At 45.9% G+C, this 24,446-nt stretch overlaps 1 protein-coding gene across 12 annotated transcripts in view; it reads right to left on the reverse strand.

Annotated features, from left to right (window-relative positions):
• Positions 1 to 24,446, reverse strand: part of CUX1 (cut like homeobox 1) — a 363,575-nt gene that overhangs the window by 108,148 nt on the left and 230,981 nt on the right. The gene's annotated exons all lie outside the window — the stretch shown is intronic.

The raw sequence follows: 24,446 nt of genomic DNA on the forward strand, positions 1-24,446 counted from the left end.
TGGAGAGGGTTGTGGGAGGATAGGATGGAGGCTAGGGGACTCTAAACACCACCCAAGGTCACTGTCATCCACGGGCTGGCTCATACACAGGGAGCTGCTAGCCCCCCCCCTCCCCGTTTTGGAAGTACTCCCTTGAGTCATTTGAAGACAAATGTATAGTTCTGAGATATAATAACATCGGGGATGGGGTGGGCGGATGTTGACTTCTAATAAAGGCCTAATTCCAAAAGTCCATGGGAGGTTAGAACAGACACCCGGGGCAATCATGGCCCTATCTTCTGCAGGACAGTTCCCCTTGGCCCCTGTCAGGAGGCTGAGGCTGAAACTGGCTGCCACCTGAGGAGGGCTCAGCATGCCCATGGCAGAGAAGGAGCGTAATGTTATAGCCACAGATCCTTGCTGGGCTTTAGGGCCTGCTCCTGTGTGGGCTCCCAATTCCACACTCCAAGGGGACTGGAGCCCTCTGTTGCCTACAAGTCCCAGTCCCCTGCTTGGTGCTCCACACCAGGCTTGGTCCCCTGCCTGCCTCAGCCCACCCCCCAGTGCCAGGGCCCTGGGTTATGATGGCTCCCACCACTTGCGGGCCTGTAAAGAGCCTTGGACTGTGCAGTCTACCTGGCTTGCCTTCCACCGCTGGGAATCTCATCTCCTACTTCTGTCCCCTACCACCCCCAGCACTCCCCAAATTGTCTTAACCGCTCTATCTCAGCGTAGTCCCTCCCCAACCCCTCCCCGCCCCCACCCCCACAACACGTTTGAGTTCACAGGTTAGAGGTGAGGTCCCATACACTGGGAGCTTTCTGAAGGCCAGGCTGTGTGTTTCCCTCACCCTCATCCCTGGAGCTTGCATAGGACCCTGTCACTGGGCTGAAGGCCAGAGTCCTGCATACAGCCCATCCTGCCATCGGTGGTCCCGTCCACTCCCTGGGACAGTGTAGGGGCACCCGGAATGGGCCCAATGCTAAGAGGGTTCCTCTGTCCCTGAAACACTCACCACCACCACCCCTGTAATACCAAGAATTGGAATTGGCCAAACTGGACTCAGGCCCTGGCTGGTCTGATTTTACCATTTGCAGCACTCTGGGCTCCCTCTGGCCCTGAGGCTCCTCCAGACAAGGTAATCATTATCACCTCTCAGCAGCCCCAATGGGGTTAACAGATGCCTTGTGATCAGGTTCAATGCTCATTATACCTGTTGGAAATAGTATCCTGCTTTCGGCTTGGTCTGAAAAAAGTCTAAAACGACTCCTAAAGTGGCTTCATGAAATGAAGCTATTTTTTTGGGCAACTGTGTGACAAAGGCAGTTGTCTCTGGAAGACCCAACCACCGGTCCCTGCAGTGAAGTACTGGGTGACAGGGGGTGGGCCAGGGCAGCTTAACTAGGAAATGGCTCATGGGGCCTTAACTAGGAAAACCATGGGGCCATAGAGAGGAGTCTGCTGTTTCCAAAGGGCAAAGAAGTCAGTGGAAGTGTCAGGGGCTTTACACGCGACAGAAAAGGACGCCTGACAGTCGGTCTGGACAGCCGTCACCCTGACAACCTGCTGATGACATGTAAACTTCCTGGGATTCAAGATGAAAGAAAAAGTTAAGACTCTTCCTAAGGCAAATCCTACTAAAAGCAGTTTGAAAACTTTAATCAGATGGTTGTTCATCACATAAGTGCAAAATCCAGATATAGACGGCCGACTTCCCTGGCTACTGGCAGGGCTCGTTTGCTCCCTCGCTTGTCCTGTGACCACATCCCACCACCTGCCAGTGTCCCGGCCCCGGCTGGGGACTACAGGATGGGCCCATGTATATATAGCTTCTGCATATTTTGCTGGTGCCGCATATTTGTGAGAGAGGGCCAGAAGGCATCACTGCTGGGTGCCCGGAACCAGATCTGCGGGCCGCCTCACCTCACTTCTCCCCTGGGCAGATCAGGGGAGCTCACTGTGCAACCTGGTGGTCTGTAGGGCAATGGCCTGTGTGGGGGAGCCAAGATCCTGCCCATGAGGATTTCCCCCTAATTCTCCTGCTGGGTCCTCCATGAATCCAGATCTCCTGTTTGTTTTATATCTGCTGTTTCTTTCACTGTTCCTGCTGTCTTTTGGCTGGTTCTTCAGTTTGACCCAAATGTAGCTGTTCCACCCTATAACTTTTCTCTTTTGTTCCTTTGTTTGGTTTTTCTCTTCTTCATACCTGGTTTCTACTTCATTCATTTTTTTTGTTGTTGTTCTTTGTTTTTAAAGACTTCACTCATTCATGAGAGACACAGACAGGCAGAGGGAGAAGCAGGCTCCATGCGGGGAGCCTGATGCGGAACTCGATCCCAGGATGCCAGGATCACACCCTGAGCCAAAGGTGGATGCTCAACCACTGAGCCACCCAGGCATCCCTACTTCATTCATTTTTTAATTACTCCTTGTTTTTGCTCGGTGTTGCTAATGGCTAATGGCTAATGGCTAATGGCTTCTTCGCTTCCTAGAGTACATTTCCATGCTTGTTTTGTACCTGTGGTCCATCTGTTTTGCTTCAGGTCACAGGCTGCATTTGGGGTTTGTCTTCCAGAGGGATATTCCCCACTGGGGCTGACATCCCCCTGGATTACCAGCTACTCTTTCTGGTAGTGTAGGTGTTGGGAGGACATAGAGAGGCAGGTTCTACTGTAGTTCTCAAGATGAATTGGAGCAGAAAGGTGCAGAGCAGGTGTTTGAGGCATTTTTGCTGAGCGTAGGAAGGATGAGGAGGGGATGACTCCAGGCTCCCAGAGTCCTCACTGGTAACTCCCCTCTACCAGGACTTTAATGCTCAGAGAAAAGCTGCAGGACAAAGAAAGGAGGCAGCTGGTCTCTGTGGGTGCAATTCCCCAGCCCTTGGAGTTTGGAGATAAGGGGTGGGCGTGTGGCTGCCTGGGGGCCCGCTGGCCCACCCTTGCCTGTTTTCAGCCATCCCTCACTTCTTGCTGCTGCTAGAGGCCAGGACAGGCAAGGCTGGCACCCATGGGGGCTGGGAAGAGGCATCTGGATCCTGCCTGGTTTAGGGGATGTGGTAGGCTTGAGAGACTCCTCACAAATACAGACTCGGGATTTCTTCTCAGGTGTGGATGGTTTTGGATATTCATTAGTCTACCTAACATCCAGAAGACATCGCCAAAGGATTTCAAGGCACTTATTAAAAAAAAAAAAAAAAAAAAAAAGATTAGTCACATTTAAACAGGAAGGTGCCTTCTTGTAGTCTGAGGCAATCTCTGGAAATGAATTTCAAGTTTTTCCATCTTCTGGTCAGTTTCACTTCGGTTACTAAGCAACCGTGAAACTGACCAAAATATTGAGCCTGATAACAACTAAGGCACTTACCTTCATTCCCAGGGCAACTCTCAGATTTCCAAAGCTTTCAAATGATAATCACAACACTGAGCTCTGCTGTTAAGGAACCAGGGGCTATTCAATACCAGGTATCCTGATGACGATGGGGCCCAGAGAGGCTGCAGGTCCCATTCACAGAATGGAACAAAACCCACAGGAGATAATGGAAGGAACAGGGATGCCGGCAGTGAGGAAAGGTTCAGAGTCTTAAAAGTCTGTAGGCTCAGGATTTGCTTTTCCAAGGGGCATGCTTCTTAAAAGGCCAAAGAAGATACAACTAGCTGGGCTAGTCTATGTGTGATCAGGGCTTCCGAAGACTTGAAGTGTGGCCATTGGCCTTTGTAGACAAGGACAAAGATGGCAGGCTCGAGTGTGTGTGCTGGTCTGAGAACATGTCTGCTACTCCCCTTCAAACGGCTGTCCCTAGCCCCCAACAAAATTAATCCTACCAGACGCACCTGTCCTCAGTAAGTAATATGAAAATGCCCGGAGGTTGATACCACAACTAGAAATGCTCTCTGAGAAGTGAGTAATGAATGACAGTGCGTGTGCATTCATAGCACAAATGTCAACAATATTCCAGAGGTTTTTCATTCCTTTCATGTTGAGGGTTCAAACTATCACATAAGGATCTGGAGCCTGACATTAGCTTAAAATCATTTATTTTTCCAAAGTCCATAATAAGTGCACATACTGTTTGCTCAGCAAAACTATTTTTTTTTTTAATAAAAATTTGGTTCTCTTGCCTTTTTACAAGCTGACAAAACAGCTTCCACTGATCTATTAACCTGCACTGCATTATGCTCCGCTCTGGCTTCAAACAGCGGATAATTTCTGCGTGGCCTAGAAGAGGTAGTTCTTTCAATCAGTTCCCCACAAATCATTTCAGGGTATTCCCTGGCCTAGCACACAATTTTTATGAGGAACTTAAAAGGGCACGGTCAGTGATGGAAGGAAAATGATAGCCATGCCAGAAACTCTGTATTTACTTCCACACTAGCCTCCCAAGTGCTGAGGGATGGCACCAGGGTAAGGCTGGCACATATTACCATTCCAAAGAATCACAGCCACATCAGGAGCTGTTAAAACAAAGGGCAGTTGGAAAAGGCTCCAGGGCATCCCTCGGGTCAGTGTGTGTTCCTGGACCCAAGTCAAAAGCCAATAGTCTCAACTAGATTGTAAGGTTCTTGGGCACGGAAAGAAGAAATATTGAAAGGTTAATTCTTTCTGCTTTAAAAATTAAAAATAGAATTTAAGAGAATTTCTAGGATGTTTAATAAAATGACTCTTGCCCTCTACCCAGAGGCTGCATTTGATGGCCTCTGCTGGCAGGAAGGCAAACACTTTGCTGACATCCTATATCCCCGGCCAAGTTCATTCTCTGCAGAGGGCAGATGAGATGCAGAAGTGGGGCTCACTGGGCTGGGTTCAAAAACAACAGGTAGGAAAAGGAAAAAGAGGTGGTCAGAGGGCCAGGCGCTGAGGAAAGTTTCTTGGCTACCGTCTGGAATCCCCTAATTGGTGGGGTGGTGGGGGTGGGGGTGCAGATTTCTCTGGAGAGGTAGCTCCCTGGCCCTGCATGGGCAGAGCACAGAAATGCAACATCACCAAGAGGAAAGGCTGGTTTGCAGAGTCTCGTGTGACAGTCAGGGCAGGATTGTGCCCAGAGAAGGTGGCACTGTGCCTCCTCCAGCGTTGGCAGCAGCTAGCTCTGACGGGTGTGGGTCACAGACTTGGGTGTGTGTGTGTGGGGTCTCCACTCAATAATGCCTACTGAGCACCTGGTCCAGAGAGAGACAAAGGTCCTTGGTGCTGAGTCAGAAATGCGTAGTGGCACTGGCATCTGCCTTATCCTTAGTACACAGGACCTACCCTGCCCATCCATGGAGCTCATACATATGCACCCAGTGGGACCCTGTTACTGCCTCCTCTGTGGTGGGTGCAGGGACATGAAGAGACCCAAGTGATTCGGGTATAATTTGGTACAGTAACAGCCCTCCTAGGGACAGAGGGACAATGCCTCCTTTGCAGACAGAAGAGGGACAGTCTCACGGATGAGGGGGACATCTGGTCTACATCCTAGAGGATAAAGAGGAGCTTGTGGGGCAAAGGACAGTGGGGTTGAGGGAGGAACAACATTCTAGACAGAGGAAATAATCACAACATGGTAGGTGCCTGTTCGATTTTGTAACAGCTCTTCAGTTGCTCTTTTGGGTGTTCAGGTGTCCTGTGCCCTCATATGCACATGGCAGGGCCGTCTCCTCCTGTCTTTTTATATCTTTTCATTCTTTCTCTCAGATGAAGGCAGTGAGCAGTGCTTCCTTCCAGAGCCACATCACAAAGTGAAGTGACGGGAAATCCCTGCCTGGTGTCTGACTTCGAGGGCAATGCATCGAATGTTCCACCGTTAAGTATGTTGCTCATTTTATACTTTAAATATATGTGTTTTTATTTTGTTAATGAAATGCCCAACTGTTCCTCTTTTATTAAGACTTTTTAATAAAAGATGGATATTGATTTAAGTACCTTTTAAAAAAGCATTAATGGAGCAAATGAAAAGGTTTCTCTCTTCTGACTCACTAAAATGGTAAATGATACCAACAGTTACTTGCCCATTTGCTCTTGAATTCTGTGTGCTGGTTAATTTATTTAGTTTTTTATCCATAAATACTTATATATGAGATTGGCTTTCAGTTTCTTTTGTCTTATCTTTGCCAAGTGAAGTCATATGAAATACTTTCAAGGAACCTCTACACTCAACATGGGGCTTGAACTCATCTGAGATCAAGGGCTGCATGCTTTACTGGCCAAGCCAGCCAGATGCCCAGATGATACTGCTCTTAAAATACCTGAACACACATTCCCTCTGTACAGTTTGAACACTGCCATTAGGCATGTGAGCCCTGTGATGTCTATACTCGCTGCTACCCCCAGCCCACAGTGACCCAGTAACCATCCCTCTGGATGGGTCTGTTCAGCCTATGGACTAGCCCTTCCCTCCACTGCATTTCCATGGTAGTTTGTGGTCAAATCCAGTCCATTGGCCACCAGTCGAGTTTGGTTGGTGCCATGGATTCCAGAAGCTTCTTTTCAGCTTGCTCCCTCCCAGTAAAGCCCAATGTATCTATTGGGCCAGAACCCCCTCATCCCGGCAGAGAGCAGAGGATCAACAGCTGATTACAGACCCGCCTCCCTAAACACCTCAGCTCCTTTTCCAAATTTCAGGCAATCAAGTCTTCCAAATAAAGAAGCCTAAGAGAAGCCTCGTATCCTAATCGGAGCCATTGTGTTGGGTGTATTCTGCTTCTGGTGGATGTTTTTTAAACCTATTAGTAACATGCATCCCGTGTAAATTTCCTCCTCTAGTTCAATGGGCTAATACTCTTGGGGATTTTTCAGTTCTGTTTCTTGGGAACTCTGGTTGTCCACATGGCTGTCCCCTCCACTGAGGCCCCCATGGGTGGCTGTGGTCACCATCTGTGTCTCAGCCCTGGTGTCTGTCCTCTGAAAGGCCTCCCAGTAGCCCCGCTCCTCTCTGTCCACTCGTTTTATTTTTATCGCACTTATTCTGGCCTTATAGTATCTTATTCACGAATTGATCACTTACTTGTTCACCACTGTAATCTCAGAGAACACAGCAGGGGCACGCTAAATATTGGCTGACTAAATATGCAAATTAATGACATCTGTGTGCTACAGGAAATCAGCTCTGCACTTGATGGGCAACCATCCATGTGCTGGTATGTTATTTTGTTTTTATTTTTTATAAAACATTTTATTTATTTAAGAGAGAGAGAGAGAGAGAGAGAGAGAGAGAGTGCACGCGAGCACACAACTAGGGAGAAGGGCAGAGGGAGAAGCAGACTCCCTGCTGAGCAGGGAGCCTGATGAGGGACTCAATCCCAGGACCCTGAGAACGTAACCTGAGCTGAAGGCAGACATTCAACCAAAGGAACCACCCAGGTGCGCGGCAGGTATTTTAAAGAGCAGAGGGTGTAGGGCATTTTGCTGAATTTTTAAAGAGTCTGTAGGCCTGGCTCCCAGTGTATCCCTGTGCCTGACACAGAGCTGGGCACAAACAGGAACTGGGCAGACACAAGGAGGGCAAGGAGTGGGGAGGAGGAGGAAGGTTTTCTGGATGACCCTCTTGCCTATGACCAGACTTATCTTTCATGTTCCACCCACACTGAGCTGGCTCTGCTCTGGCAGGAGTGGAGGGGAGGGGTGAAGCCACTTGGCTCCCTTCTAAGCTTCTGATCAAACACATCGTGCCAGAGTAGATGCAGCCCTCCCCAGTCACATCCAGCAGAGAAATGGCTGTAGCGCTTAGTGTCTAGGCCAAGCCTTCCGGAAATAGTGGTTTTTATTCTTATTGGAAATGAAATTGTGCTCAGACAGTGAAGTGGCCAGAACATCACCTCTGCCTGATCAGAAATAACCACAATTGGTTCATTTTTCTGACTGTTCTATTTAAATTTAAATGATACAAGTAACAAAATCAATTTCAGTTATGTTTCTCCTCTTGTTAATCCCAGATGGGAAGAAGATTCTCCTTCTTGCCCCACTGTTTAGCTGACTTGGTTTCATGAAATGATTGAAATAAAATCCTCCATTAGGTTACTCTGTGTCTAGCTGACCAATGAAGTGGTCTACAGTCTGCACCAGGCTTATTTTCCACCTGTGCCAAACCGACAGGGTAGTTCCAGCAGGCTGGTCACTTGCCATTGTGTGACCCTCAGTATGATCAGAAACAGCTTGTGGCTGTCACTCAGACTCCAGTCATCTCTGGGCAGGGACATGGGACAGCTGTGGCTGACAATCAGGTTATGAGATTGCCAACTTCATTCTGCTTTTGCTACTGAGACCAACCAAAGCCTCCTGGGATCAGTGTCTGGATTAAACTTCAGGTGCTTCTTGCCATTTCTGTAGCGTTCTAATGCTGTTGCTCTCAAAGCAATGGGGAGCAGGTTGGATGGGAATATCCTTTTCTTTCCTTAAATCAAATGCCAGCAGGTCACGGGTAGGATGGGAGGTTACCGGAGGTGAAATTAGAGAAACTGTGGTCTGGAGAAGCAAAAGAACGTGGCCAGCAGAGCAAACAGGCTCAAATTCTTCCCTACTGCCTTTTAGTTGTTTGACCTTGGGCAGACTTTTAAGCTTGATAGCCATCTGCACAGCAGGAATAATGCAGCCTTTCTCAAAGAAACTGGCACAAGGATTAAATAAGAGCAGTGCCGAAGTGGAAAGGGCTTTGCAAACCACCAAGACCCACGCACATAACATAACCATTCTTATTGTTGCACATGAAAATCAGGATCTTCCTCTTCTGGTCAGAGCTGATTTTCAATGCCTGACAACATTACAAGACACTCAACACCACCTATGAAGTGGCTTTTGCTCCAAATTTCTAGTCTGAATCTGATGAAACCTCTGGGTTCAACTACAAACTTAGAGGAATTACAGAGGACAAGAGAACACGCTCAACTACATTCCGGGATGTTATTGGCAAAATTGGAAAGACTTGGGAAACTCTTCAGGACATATGAGCCAGTTCCTTATGCAAATAAATTGCAAAGAAAAGAAAAAGAGAGAAGGGGGATCCAGAAAGTGAATGAGGCATACCAACCAACCCCAAGGTCCGGATTTTATTGAATCCTGAGCCAAACAAATTAAAAAATTAAACCATCTATGACTGGGGGTAATGAGAAATATAGGAACTAATGATTTTACGAAATTAATTTTTGATCTGATGATAGTATTGTGGTTATGTTATAGAAGAAGAGTCTTTACATGAAGTTGACATGCTAAAACATTTAGAAGGGAAAGGATTCTGGAAGAGCCTCATGATAAAACAGGGTGGGGGTGAGGACGGGCAGACAGGTGGCCACGAATGAACAGGGTGGCTGGAACTGCACACAGGCAGTTCCTGTCCTCTACTGTGTGTTGGAAATTTAACACACAAAGAAAACCAGAAAAAGTATAAAGTAATAAAAAGAGCAATGACCCTCACAGTAGTTTTGAATCCCTCCAACACTAGGTGTCTACTAATGAAACCTGTAGGATGTTGACCATGCCACTCCATTTGTATAAGAATGAGGTGAAGAGCAGTGGGGGGTGGGGGTGGAGGCTGCAGTTGAGGCCCCAGGAAAGAACCCACATCAGAGGGGGCCTCTATGCCAGAAGTCCAGCTCTGCCCAGACTCTACACTTTGCAGACTTGTGTGAAAAGGGTTAATTCCCCCAAATCTCAATTTACTTGCTCAGCAAAGAAGAAGAAAAAAATGCACAAGAAGAGCTCATCTCTGTAAGAAAAACATGATTGGAAAGTCATATATGAATATTTTCCTTTGATCCAGAGAAAGACTGCTGAGAACAGAGAACGAGAGGAAAATGAATTCTGGATGGGACACCCAGGTCCCACACACCCCCTCACTACTCACCAAGAGCCTGTGCCCCCACCCCCAGGAGCTGCACAACCCACGTGAGGGTCCATTGGCAGAGGCCACCACCAGCAGGGCTCTGGACCCAGATTGCAGCCTGCTTACTTTCAGACTTTTGAAAAATGCTTGGGAAGGGCTGCTAATGCTGTTTGTAACACACAGATTTTAAATGTCTCCTCCGCGTATTTAGTGTAGAATCTATCAGCACATATTTTGCGCGGCTGGAGTGCTGCTTCCCCCACTTGAGCCCTGGCTCTTCCAGAACTGCCTTTCAGATTCTGTTTCTCATTCTCTGCTTAACCTGTAGATGCCCTGCCTACAACTGACAGGTGCTGGCTAACCTACCGACTGCCAGAGACTGTGTCTGATTCCCGGCACCGCCCCTGCAAGCAGAGTGCAGGGTCTACCAGGAGAAAACCCCTCAGACTCCACAGGTGAGGAAACTGAGGCCAGGGCAGAGTTGTGATAAAGGGGCTCACGGTTACAGTTGAGGCCCCAGGAAAGAACCTGACTCGGCCAAGGAAGGGCGCGAGCCCTGCTCTTATTCCCCAGTGTAAGGAATTCCTAATTACCCCCTTTCTCCCCTAAGTGCTATTTGGTAGGAAATGTTAAGAGAAGGCTTAGTGGCAGAGAAGCTAAAACTTAAGAATAAAGACAGATCTCCAGCTGCTGCATCCTAGTTATTACTCTCGGCTCCCTCCCCCACCACACCTCCAAGCCCAAGGCCAAGGTGACCTCCCCGGCCCATCTCAGGCCCTGGGGTGGGCTCTTCCTACCACACCCATGCCCTGGGACTGATGACTACAGAGCTCCTCCCCGACCTAAAGCTCCTTCCAAACCTTCCTCTTTTGGTCTTTCTCCACCAAGTTCATGCCCCAGCTCCATGGGTGGCTTCAGAGGCCCTCAAAGAATTTGTTCTCAACCCTCCTCTCCCCCCAGACCCACCCCCTCCTCACTATGACCCGCAGGGCTGGGAAGTGAAACTGGAGACCAAGGCAGAGGAGCCCAGCACACTCAGGAAAGCCAGCATCCTTCCTCTTCCTCTCACTGGCACCAAAAGTCTGCATTTCGGCAGCATAAGTGCCTTTTTTAGGGCAACTTGAAAATGAATAATTCAGCGGTTCCTATTCTACTTGTGAAGTGTTAGACAAACAATTCAGACGGGGCCAGACTTGCTGGCCCCACGAAGACCGTCCCTTCCCTTCATTCTGACATCATCGGATTTGGCCATGAATCTTTAAGAACACCCTCCATCCTGTCTAATCACTAAAATACCACAAAGGAAGTTCACAATACTTAGACGCAGGGGGAAAAAAATAGAAAGGTTAATTGCAACCTAAAGTTTTCCTTCGTAGCCAAGCAAATAGTACATCAGTCACAGTGATACGGAACTCTTTAAAAGCCTATGTATGGAATGTCTTAGTCATATCAGCTTACTGAACAGTTGAAAAATTTTTTTTTAAAGATTTATTTCTGTATTTTAGAGACAGGGGGAGGGGCAGAGGGAGAGGGGCTCAAGCAGACTTGGCACTGAGCCCATGGGGCTGGATCTTGGGACCCTGAGATCATGACCTAAGCAGAAATGGAGAGTCCTCTGCTTAACCCACCCAGCCACCCAAGCGCCCCCTATAGTTGAGCTTTTATATTCAAATCCAAGCCTTAAAAATATCTTCCCTACAGAGCTTTGCCCTTGAACTGCCCTGGTCCACCCTAACACCCTCAGTGATTCTGTGTTTTGTGTTAAGGCCACTTTCAAATACTATTTTAGAGGCAGGTGTGATGACAATTTTAAAAGTTAAGCAAACAACTTTCCTGGTTTTATTGCAAAATTAATTTTGTAAGGGATTCACAGTGGACAAGCCAAATCCTCTTTCACATGCTTGTGGCTGGAGAGCCTCAGCTGATATCATCTCAAGGTCTGGCCATCAGGAGAACACGTAGAGCCAACAGTTGCCTGACAGCTCAGCCGTGCCTGTGATCACTGATGTAAGGTGCGGTGCCGTGGTAATTCCGGACAGGAAATTGGATTTAGTTGCTTTTCCAATGATAGGGTGGGGGCTCCCCAATTTAACCCTTACGAGAAAGACTCCCAAATACCCAGGTGATCATTTCTGAGTTTAGTAAAAGTTAAACAATGTGAATGGTAAGAATGTATTCGTCTGTGTCGGATGACACCTGGCACACCTCAGTCTGTGAAAAATATTTACCACATACTGTAGAATCAAGGATTCTTACTGGGGCATCTGGCTGGCTCAGTTGGAGGAGCATGGGATTCTTGATCTCAGGGTCCTGAGTTTGAACCCTGTGCTGGGTGTAGAGATCACTTAAGTAGATAAAGACTTAAAAAAAAAAAAAAAGGATTTTTATCACTAGTTGATAATCTTGCTAAACAGCAGTTTTGTGAAGGCAGCAGATAATCTTTGGAAAATGCAAATATCTTTGAAGAATTCACCAGCCAGAGTATCTGTGGGTTCAGAGTATCACATAAAAGATTGGGCCTCACTGCAGAGGCAGTGGCAGGGTTAATGCAGTAAAGTATAACTTGCCGCTGTGCGTGACATATAATGTAATAACATGCAGGACGGTAAGAGAATCAAAAATAAATGGGTGGGTTTTTTTTTTAAAAGGCTTTAGAGGGGCTCCATGGTTCTGCATCTGGTGGTGAATTCCAGTAGTAAGAGGAGACACAGGACAGGGCTGGAGGGTTCAGGACACTCTTAGAGTCAGTGAAGCTTTTTGGCTCATCTTCCTTAAATAGATCAGAGAGTATCTGGCAGAGATACTATGAATCAGAGAAAGGTAAAGTTAGCAACAATAAAGACAAATGTTAAGAGAAGGATTATATCAGTAAATGTAACCAGGCTAAATTCACCTATAAAAATAATAGTACATACTTGAAGAAAACCCCAAATCTAACAAAATGGAGTAGAAACACACTTTGACTAAAAAGGTGAAGACCAACTCAGTGTTTTTAAAAGGCTGAGGCAAGGTTTTAAAACACTGTAGTCAATATCTTATGTAGAATATAACTTTCCAGAGAAGTAAGTCACACCAAATGGCAAAGTAAAAAAAACAAGCTTGAGCTTGTCTTAAATCTGGAGGCAAGAAAATCTATAAAATAGGTAATATAAAAATGTAAAGAGAGGCAATGTATAGAATATAATCCTACCAGAAAATCTACTACACCGCTCGGAGAGCATAACACAGTTCAAGGGTTCCTATCACATGGAATCTGAAAACCAGGTCACAGTTGGAATTTAAATGGGGGAAATCACTAGATTGAACAGGGCAGACACTCAGAACCAAGAGGCTCCATTATTCTCCACAGAGAAATAAGAGAGATGCTCCTTTTAAGAATAGGAATGAAAGAAGAGGATCAGATGTCCTGGCTGTCACAAAAGGGTGCAAATTCAGTTTGTGGGTAATATAGTCACATGCTCACCAAATCCAAGGGATCTGCAGGAGTAAATGAGCAGAGATAACCTGTGAATTCAGCAAAGCCCCATGTTTTTTTTGGTAAAGACAAAAAAAGATAAAACTCCCAAGTACCAGTAATAAATATCCGGAAAATGAAACATCTGTCTTATCCACAACAAGGATATAAATATTAAACACATGGGAATTAAACTAACGTGGTATAAATTCCTTTTATAGAGAATCGAATTACAAAATGCTAGTGGGCAAAGAAAGTTAATGATACTTCTTATGTGCAGTTGCATTGAAGATAAATAAACATAAATTCATCTCCCAGGCAGCCCCGGTGGCGCAGAGGTTTAGTGCCGCCTGCAGCCTGGCGTGTGATCCTGGAGACCCAGGATCGAGTCCCATATCAGGCTTCCTGCAGGGAGCCTGCTTCTCCCTCTGCCTGTGTCTCTGCCTCTCTCTTCGCTCTCTCTGAATGAATAAATAAATAAATAAATAAATCTTTAAAAAAAAATTCATCTCCCAAGCTGATTTATAAAACTTGGTGAAATGACAAGATGCATACAGAAAAATTAGGTGATCAAAACACTGAGGGTTTTTTAAACCAAAAGACCCAACAACAGCAAACTATATGGTCAAAATATCCAAACAGAAAACAGAGACAGTAGCAAAACAGTGTGGTGCCTATTAGAATGAAAAGTTCTATCAACAGAATCGCATTCCAGACAGTAAACCAGGTATATATGTGGTATTTACACCTCATTTCTCTAATGTTAAATACCAAGTGAAGGGATTGTCAGCACTAATGGACAAACTGGATATTCATATGAAGAATAATAAACAGACACATATCTTACTATGTCTTACTTATTCATGCTAGAATGAATTCCAAGCAGGTTAAAGATAAGATAAATCACAAAACAATGCTTAGAAAATGTATTGGGAAGGAAAGGCCACTTTCTATTATTGAAACCACATTGAAAATGATTACTGATAAGTTTGATGGGCTGTCTGCTATAAACTAGATATAATACCTCTGGACAATGAAATCACTAAAACTTAAATGAAAAGAAAATCAGTTAATAAGTAAAAGTCCTAATAAATGTGAGTAATTAAAATCTAGAATACATGTAGAATTACTACCTCGTTTCCACTGTAGCCACGTTCTTGGGATATATAAGGAAACATACAGTGAATGAGAAGATGGGAAAATGCTGAGTTTTGTGGTAACAAATATAAAGCCAAACATCTATGAGGTCCCACCCAGCATGGCAGAGATGGTGGAAATCACTGCAGCCTGCCCCTTATCCTCTGGATCTGGCACAGGTCTGAGACAAGTAGTGTTCATTCAACAGGCCAGACTGGAGCTCTGGGCTTACACCTCCTTAATGTGGGCCAGGGGGAGAGAGAGAAGAAACCTCAGCTGCTCTTGTAAGTGGTCCATCCTGCTGCAAAGCTAAGAAGCCTTAAAGCAGCATCTCTTTTGTCCTGGTGATCTCTTTTTATAAAAAAATATTTGAAGGAATTATTTTCCTGAACAAAGATTATGAAAAATCAAATTAACTAAGACACTTGCCAATCAAGAATGGTTATGTAAATTGTAATTCATCGAGAGGAGGAAATAAAACTTTGCCATCAAAATGACAAATCAGCAGATGAGCATGGGTTGTAAAAACTGTACAAGTGATGTCAGGCCCAAAGAACAAAGGACAGTACACAAAGTAGAATGTCCTGAGGTCGTCTACTCAGACCAGCAATGTGCGCGCGGCTATGTGCCACATGTAGGCACTGCCATGGGCATCAGAAATGTGTAGAAGAGTCTGTTCTTGGTAAGAGAACTGGTTAGGGAGAGACAAAACACGTCTCCTTTTTTTTTTTTTTACTATTAAGATGACTAATTAACCGTGAACAACAGAGACAGGCCCAGAGGAAGGTCACTTAGCACTTTCAGTAGCTGCTAGCTTTCCAAAAAGAGCCAGATCAGAGGGTGTCAGACATGTTCATCATGATGGCGACAGCTAATGTTGCCTGGACCCTGGCAAAGGGACCACTGAACACTTTATGCCTATTAACTCCTGGGAGCTCACGTGGAGGCAGACACAATCACAGAACACGAAACCCAGGCCAGGGAAGGCTAACGGGACTCTGCCGAGGGCCCCCTGTTCACTGGCAAAGAGAACCGGGGGAGCCCCCGGATTTGGCCTCCTTTCTCTAGGGTTTGCAGGCTCCATCTAACTGAGCTTTTAGTAGAAAAGTAAGAATTGCTTTAAAGGTACAAACATTCATAAAGATGGTGCCAAAGTGCTTTTTTGTTTATCTTGGTGATGGATTCTGAGCTGGACAGAGAGGTGGCTGAGCACAGGCTCTGCCTGCAGAGGGGTGGGCCCTGATGGCTATGAGGCCACTTTCCATCCATTGATGTGAAAGCTGGAAGACTAAATAGATTCTCATTCAATTGGAGATTTAAAATTTAGAAGAGGGTTGCAGTGAAGACGTGCTTGTCTCCCTACTCCCAGATCCCCGTCTACAGCCCATGTTTGCACACAGAGCACATTATACACATGAAATTCTGAGCCTTGTGGTTTCCACTTAATTACATATGTTGGACGTAGCAATACATAAGGAGGTTCTGTGTTCGTTGTTTTAAAGACAGAAAAGGGCTCACTTAGCGATCAGAGTGCACATGAATTCCAGAAGACCAGGCACAGCAGAGCCTCACAGGGCTGACTGCCCATGACAGTGCCACCTACAGCCATCATCTACTCGTGTGCTTTCCACCTCTACCCTCCCCTGCTCTAGCTGTCAAGATATGTTAATATTCCAGGGATCTTGTTCTTTAGACCTTCCAGTGGGGCAGATGCAAAGACTGTGAGAGTCCTAAGGGCAAGGACACAAGATGAAGTGGGGAGGTGTCTGCTCCCCCTGGTGCGTTAGCTCATGGGTTATCCAAATACTGATGGGCATCTTGCTGTATGCCAGGCATAGTCATAGAACCTCAGAACATAGACAGAAGCCCTCGAGTTGCTCCTGGTCTGGTGTGACAGATGGGATCATCAGACACCCAAGTCTGACACAATGTGGATCCATGGAAGGCTGTGCTTAAGCACTGGGACAGAGATGAGGGGCTCCACAGCGGCCATCACAGTGCTGTCCCTTGTCCTTATTTGGACAACTCTTTTTCTCAAACCAAATATCAACAACGAAACCAGTTTTTCAAAGAGTGGTCACCAGACCATGTGTGTGTGTGTTGGAGGGCTGCAGAGCCGTGGGTCCCATCCCAGACCCACTGTGTTGGACACTATGGGATCTGGCCCAAAGATGTGCATGTTCAGCCAAGGCTCTAAGAAATCTTAGCCAAGGTCAGGAGTCACTGACCTGCATGATGAGGGCCAATGTGCTGAATGCCCATGCTTCTGCAGTTGGGATAGAGCCATAGGTCAACTATTCTACATGGCATGAGAAGGCACAGATGTGTTCCACTCCTACCTTGTACTAAACATCCTTGCCCTTCTAGAAGATACCTGGAGCTACCCTAGATTTTCTGCTCCGAGTTTTTTTTTTTTTTCTTTTTTTTAAGATTTTACCTATTCATTCAGGAAAGACACACAGAGAGAGGCAGAGACATAGGCAGGGGGAGAAGCAGACTGTGCGCGCGGGGGAGCCTGACATGGAACTTGATCTCAGGACCCTGGGATCATGACCTGAGCCGAAGGCAGATGTTCAACCACTGAGCCACCCAGGTTCCCTGGTCTGAACGTATTAGGGGAGTTCCATATTTCAGCACAAGATTTCTCATACTGGGGCCAGGTCCAAGGACCTCCATTTCAGTAATTTCTGAGGAAATGTCCACATTAAAATAGCAAGGTAAGCACGCATGGGTTGGATTTAGTCAACATATAGAATCAAGCCTCTGCTCTAGGCTTTTACATTTCATTTGGAACCAAGTGGCTTTCCCTGACCATCCATGGAAGCCAGCAAGGCTCTCTCCCTGCTGTCCCCCTCCTTAACTTGCTTTAATTTTCTTGGCAGTACTTGACACTAGATACCACCTAAACTTTCATTAGATGGCAATCTACTTTTTGTTCAGAGATGGCCTTTAGGAGAGCATGGACTTTGTTTTCATTCATTCAGGAACATTTGTGAGTACCCAGCAGGCCCTGTTCTGGGCACGGGGGACACAGTGCCAGAGGAATCTGGATTCTAGTGAGTAGAGAGAGATCAGCAAGTTAGGAAATACAGGGAGTCTCTGAAGGAGAAGAGTAAAGTGGGATGAGAGGTCAGAATCCACCAGGAGGGGAGACGGCTGCTGTAAGGAACCCCCCCCACCCCCAATTCCTGGAGAAATAGGCAACCCTTTCTCGTTCTGTGAGCAGTGACATGGCCAGCTTGCAAAGTGACAGGATCACTTTAGTGGCTGTTTTGCCAGGTTGATGGAGGCAATCAGAAGTTTGGTTTTGTCTGCATGATGCTTGTGATATCTATTAGGGGTGGCTGCCAAGCCCAGAGGTGGGTGGAGAGGTCTGGGCCAGAAACACCAGTATGGGAGCTTGCAGATGGGATTTAAAGTTATGATGGGGGGTGAGGGGTTGCAGTGAACCTCTCGGGGACACAATGAACAAGTGTAAAGACTGAATCCCAAGGCTGAGGTGCTCCCCATGCCCGGATCAGTGCCAAGTTCACAGGAGGCACTCAGCAGACACTTACCGAAGGGATGAATGTTCAAAATAGCCCTGACATGGGGGGTGCGGGACTGCCTCCATTTTTATGAAGGTGTCCCTTTGCTTAGACTGAAAATACATTTACACCTTCCTCTCATTATGAACATTAGCCACAGATCTGATACTGATTCTTCCACTGTGGCTGAGATTTCTGCCCCATGCTACACTAACCGCATACACTGCAGAACCTTACAAGCTTTGCCCTCCTACAACTTAAATCCCCAAGTTGCTTCTTCACACAGGGTTCTAGGTATGTGAAGTGCAGACCCAGAGCGGCAAGCAGGCATCCTCCATCCCTAGAGGAAGGGTCCATCCACATAATCGGCATTGTTCTCTGTATGGATTCAGACAATACTTGCCCCCACCCCAGTCCCAACTGTTTAACGCCTGGAAGAGGTGGGTTTCATGAACAACACAGGGGCACCTGGGTGGCTTAGACAGGTAAGTGTCTGCCTTTAGCTCAGGTCATGATCCTGGGATCCTGGGATTGAGCCCCACATCAGGCTCCTTGCTCAGTGGGGAGTCTGCTTCTCCCTCTTCCCCCTGCTTGTGCTCTCCTTCTTGTTATCTCTGTTTCACAAACAAACAAACAAACAAACAAACAAACAAACAAATAAAATCTTAAAGAAAAAAAAAAGCCCAGGTAATGTGGCAAGAACTGTGCAAAGTCCTAGGGCAAAAAATTAGGAGGATCCAATCATGGCCTTCAAGATGCTGCCAGTCTAAGATGGATGTTGAATCTCTCTAGTGCAGTGGTGCCTACTGACAGTCTTGGGAAGAGTATGGACCTCTTCCTAGAAAAATATTTTAAATATGTAAGTTTAGTTAAGAAAAACAATTATCTTCAAGGTCAGTTATTATAATACTTTAAAAAAAATTATTATAATACTTAAAAAATGTGGTACTACATTTTCTTCTTTATCCATGCAAGAATGGATAATGAACCTAGTGGTAGGTTTAAGAACTATGGACTGTCTGGGGTATTCACGACAATTTTAATGTGAGGGAAAATATCCACAATTTCCACTTGCAACCAGGTCAGAGATTCTTATTCTGGTTTGGTGATTTCATTTGCAAGGGAAAGGAAATGCTATACCATAGTCAGATGTTAGTAAAAGTAAAGATGTACGTTTTCTGGGTCCAAATTCCTGATGGCTCCCCACCCCGAATTCTCTCCATGAAATGAGAGAGACCAGAGCCTCCTCTCCTTGTGAAGAAAGGCTGGTAACTCTGAACTGGGATGTCAGCATGGTGAGCCCTGAGAAGGGCCTGCGATTCTACCAGGGGAGAAGGGGAGTTAGGTTTGGTGTGAAATGAGACTGTGAAGGTGGGGCTGCCTCACGAAGAGTCTCAAGCACTATGTCGTGATTTTTCAGTGGAGGCAACAAAGAGCCAAGGGAAGATTTGAAGGAAGGCAGATTTTAACAGGATCAGATTTATATTTCAGAAAGATACTTTTAGCAGACACTTAGAGGATGGATTAGTCCAGGGAGAAATTGGCAGCAGGGAGATCTGCTGGGAAGACACCAAAGTTGTGGGGCCAAGAGATGAAAGAGCCAAATTATTATAGTGAAAAATGAGGGATATGGAATGTCTCAAGGAGGTGGAATGAACATGGATTAGAGTGGCAATGGTAAGAGTCAGGATGGACCCTCTGTTTCTGGAATAAAGGCAGACTGGGTGTCTCAGTGGTTGAGCGTCTGCCCTTAGCTCAGGTCACGATCCCGGGGTCCTAGGATTGAGTCCTCCATTGGGCTCCCCACAGGGAGCCTGCCTCTCCCTCTGCCTATCTCTGTCTCTCATGAATAAATAACATCTTAAAAAAAAAAGAAAAAAAAAAAGGCAGACCACGTTTGCCTTAGGTGGGGAAGACAAACAAGGGAAGCCATCTGTAGGGAAGACGGAGGTCACGGAGGATGGTGAGCTCACTTGAGTTTGAGATGCCCACAGCAGAACGGCCTAGCAAGCAGATGGAGCTGAAAACAGAGAGCTTTCTCTGTTGGGCTATTAAACTTTTAATTGCTTTGTAAGGGCTCTTTATATATTTGTATTGTATACAATACAATACAAACATTTTTGCCAGTTTATCAATCACTCAATTCAAAGGGAGCTGTGAATTTCCCCGATATCTACCCTTGGCATCATGCTTCAAAAGATTTTCACCGCCCCCACATCAAAGGAGGAGCCATCTAAAATTTCTCCTGGTGTTTTTACAGTTTTGTTTTTTTACACTTAAGGATTTAGAACATCTAGACTTGATTCTGCTGGGGCTCAGCTCAGACTCTCTTATCTTCTGCATAGCCAATTATTCTGGCACCATTTATCGGAAACTCCATCCTTTTCTAACTTATTTAAACTCACACAGTTTTTACGGGCAGCTTTTCTAAAATATTTCCCCCTTAATTTCAAAACCTTCACCAATATACAGGGCTACTAACAGGAAAAACAAACAAAAAAACCCCCAATCAGCCACAGGCCTACACACAGAATCGACCACTGGATGTAAGTGGTGTTTTTTCCCATTATTGATGACAAATTCTGGACTTCTACCTACACTTGGACTTCCCATGGAAAAAATGCGAGTGTCCAGCAACCCTTGTGTTTGGTATATCCTAAGAAGTGTACAGCTGTCTTATGGGCAGAAAAAAGCATGGAAGCACGTTAAAGTGAGAACAAACTTTGAAAAGATAAATGAAAAGGTATGAATGTCTGCTCTCCAGTAAAGTTTCAAGAATATGCTGTTTTTGTGCTCCAGGCTATTTATTTTGAGAACATTCCAAACACTACAGGATTAAAATTTTTTTTCCTCCAGACTGCTTTAGGTTTACCTTTAGGGAAATGAGAGGGCGCACGTGCGGTCATCTGGGGGTTAATTCTCACTGATGCCGAATGCCCCGAGTCTTTGCTTGTTCATCAGGGCATTAAATCTGAAAGCTCAGGAGAGCAATGCAGCCGGGCTGCAAGAGTGAAGCTATAAAGTTCTGCATTAAAAATTCATATTGCAGGCTCGCCTCGGAACTCGGCTCTGGCTGAAAGGAGAGCTGGCGGAGAAATATGAGACACCCCACTGTCTTTCTGGCAATTGGAGACATTCCTCAACAAACAGCACCTCAGGAAGGGAATGAAAGGCCAAACAAGCCGTGAAGGAAATCAATGAGTTCAATTATCTAGCTCACTCTCACATTCCTATAGGAAGCTTTTCATTCTTAAGGCTGGTTCCAAAAAGTCCCCCCCCCCGCCCCCCCTTTTTAAATGATATAGCAGAACAAGAGCCCTAGACATCCTTACTGGTACCCAGATGTTTGGCACCTCTCTTAATGTGTTTTACAACAGCCCAGGGAGCCCTAAATTCTCCAAGCCACATGGGGTGAGTTCTCTCCCAGAGTGTGAGAGTCTCCTGGACGTGTGGCCAGAGGGGACCACACGCGGAATGACCAGTTCTCGTGTCAGGCGATGGACCTGCATGTGGCATTCCGATTCCAGCAGAGTTACTCAGTGGTTACGAACCTCCAGAGGTTAAGGCATTAACAGCTCTGCAGTGGTAGGCACTTGGAGCTTTCTGCTCCCCACATTAGCAGCACCCAGGGGGTAACTAGTTATGATTTCTAATTCTGTGTCCCCGAGGACTCTCATGGCTGCAGTGTGCTGTCAGGAGGGGACCTGTGGCACAGACGTACCAATCTTCACAAAGTCAACATGTGAAAGGGTAGGTGGCAACCGGGGCCCTGCTGACTGAAAGTTTGCATGCAAGATGCTACGCCAGGCAGTTTACGAGGGCATTATTTCATTTCATTTTTCAAGACACCAAAGCCTGAGTTACAGAAAGTGGGTGTCCTGTCCAAGGTTACTCCTCTCACACTATGAATCAAGCTTCATAGTGACCCTGAGACTAGGGCTCTCCCTCTGATGCTCACACTGTCCCCCAGGTTCGGATCAGTGCCTTTCCCGGAGGCCCCTCCACAAACAGGGTATGCAGGCCCCACTGGCAGACAGGATTGGAGAGTCAGCTTCTGGGAAGTAAGTAGGAGATAAAGTTAAGAGGCCAAAAAGGAGGCAGGCTCTTCAATGCTGCCCATTGCCATCCAGTATAATCTCATCGTTTTACTAACAAGAACACAGCTACTGCTGTTAGGAAGGGGACTTTGTGAGGCCTGACCGGTGACAGAGCTAGGGCTCGACCCAGGCAGGGTCTCTTGATCTAGGCCTAGCACCTTCCACCATCCACCGACCAGAGGAGGCTATGACCTCGATCACTGTCACAAAACAGTAGTTTGGTAGTGAGGCTAGTGCCGCTGGTGCCCTTGGAGTATTCTGGGGGTCCGGACTCTCCTGGTCTGATGATGACACAGGAGTCACCTAAAAATGCGCTAGCCACTGGCAGAAGAGAGGTACAAAAAGACAGAGCAAGTATGAAGCTTTCTAGTTTTAACCTGCAGGGCACTGACAGCAGGGTAATGAGTCAGGCTCCCAAACAACAGGGGAATTAACGAGTAATGAGCTCACAGTACACCTATTCAATGGAATACTGGGCAGCACGCATTAAGTTTTGGAAGGATAGTTAATGACAGGAAACAAATACTTACATGTCAAGTGAACAAACAAATAAACCAATAGCCGAGAAATGAAAGCAGTATGTCAATCTGATGCCATCCATAAAAGACAACAGAAATAAAGCACTGTCTAGAAAAAAGACCGGAAGGAATACGCCAGAAAGTTATCTCTGTGACGTGAAATAACGAGTGATGATCTATTTTCTAAAACTGTTTAGAATTTTCTAAATATGGTATAATCAACATGGAAGAATTCTGTAATTAAAAATAATGTGTCATATAAAAAGAACCGATCTTCATTGATGTAGGGGTGTTCCAATAGCAAGGACAGTCTCTTACTTTTGTCAGCCCTCCTGCTTCTCTTCCAAAGGGCCCTGGACCTGTCAGTGTGCATCCAATCACATTTTCCTCTGCTACCTGGGAAGCACAGGAGAAGATATGCTGCAACACGGTCACCAGTGTGGTCACGGGCCTCAGCAATAGCCAGGTACTCCCACGGCAAGTCAGAAACACATGGCGTGGGGCACCTGAGTGACTCAGTTGGCTAAGTGTCTGCCCTTGGCTTGGGTCATGATCCCAGGATCTTGAGATTGGGCCACACATCAGGCTCGCTGCTCAGTGGGGAGCCTGCTTCTCCCTCTCTCTCTGTTGCTTCCCCTGCTTGTGCTGTCAAATAAATAAATAAAATCTTAAAAAAAAAAAAAAAAGAAGAAGAAGAAGAAGAAGAAGAAGAAGAAGAAGAAGAAAGAAGAAAGAAGAAAGAAGAAGAAAGAAAGAAGAAGAAGAAGAAAGAAAGAAGAAGAAGAAGAAGAAGAAGAAGAAGAAAGAAGAAAGAAGAAAGAAGAAAGAAGAAAGAAGAAAGAAGAAGAAGAAGAAGAAGAAGAAGAAGAAGAAGAAGAAGAAGAAAGAAATGCATGGCTTTTAGAGGAATTTCACTGGGGGCAGGAGGTGGTATACATGTTCCAGGCAGGGCCTCCGGTAAGTCTTCCTTCCTAAAGCACTTCAAAGGTTCAGATGGCTCTTGCTTTCTCTTTAGAAGCCATCAGCTTTCTTAGGTTGTCCTTTCAGAGAGTAAATGACGTCATTGGTCAGGATCCAGGCCATGCGCTGCTGTCGTTGAGGGGAAGGCTCATGCTGATTTATTAGATCGTCCAAAGTCTCGCCCTCGACTACGACCTACGCCTACGACCGTGCTGACATGTACACAGTATACAGAAAATAGGATGAGGACCCTCCTTGGAGGTAGTTCAGTTGACGTTTGTCAGCACTGTGCAAGCTGCAGGAACACTTCCATTACTCACTTGATCCCCAGTCTGGGAAGTAGGAAGGCATGTATTATGATGCCCATCTTACAGGTCATTAGATGTACCATGTTTGTCACAATTCCATGTTTTCTCCAATGATCCCTTACCTGTTTCCTTGAGCTTCAAACTGTGAGCTCCCCATGTTTTACCTTTATAGCGAACCAGGAAAACTTCAAAGATCTCTAAAAACAGAAAATTTTTATAAAAGCATGCCAAACCTGGTGACAGTAGAGAATAACGCTTTTCTCCACAATACCTTCTCCAAGGATGCTGGATGAATATGATTACTATCACTCTATCCATAAACACATTTGTACACATACCACATCCAGGATTGCCATATGCATCATATACATATGTGTTTCAGTGCACAGAGCAGAGCATGTGAGCCTGTGTGCGGATGGCATCTGGGACCACCCCACCCCCTTCATTGCACAGTTTGAGCACTTGACACAATGCCTGACATTTTAACATAGGCCTTTTAGTAAGTGTAGCTGAAGGTGGGAGGCGTAGAGATTACTAGTTCTCATTGATGCTGTGTAATGTCCAGATACCTCTGGAGTCCGAGAAACAGGTGAAGAATCCTTGGCACTCAGAGTAAATTCTACATGGACTTGAAAATACAAAGCCACCCTCTTCTTCCTGCGTAGCGCCCTGGGCT

The sequence above is a fragment of the Vulpes vulpes genome, chromosome 3 (assembly GCF_048418805.1).
Source record: "Vulpes vulpes isolate BD-2025 chromosome 3, VulVul3, whole genome shotgun sequence".
Taxonomy (NCBI): domain Eukaryota; kingdom Metazoa; phylum Chordata; class Mammalia; order Carnivora; family Canidae; genus Vulpes; species Vulpes vulpes.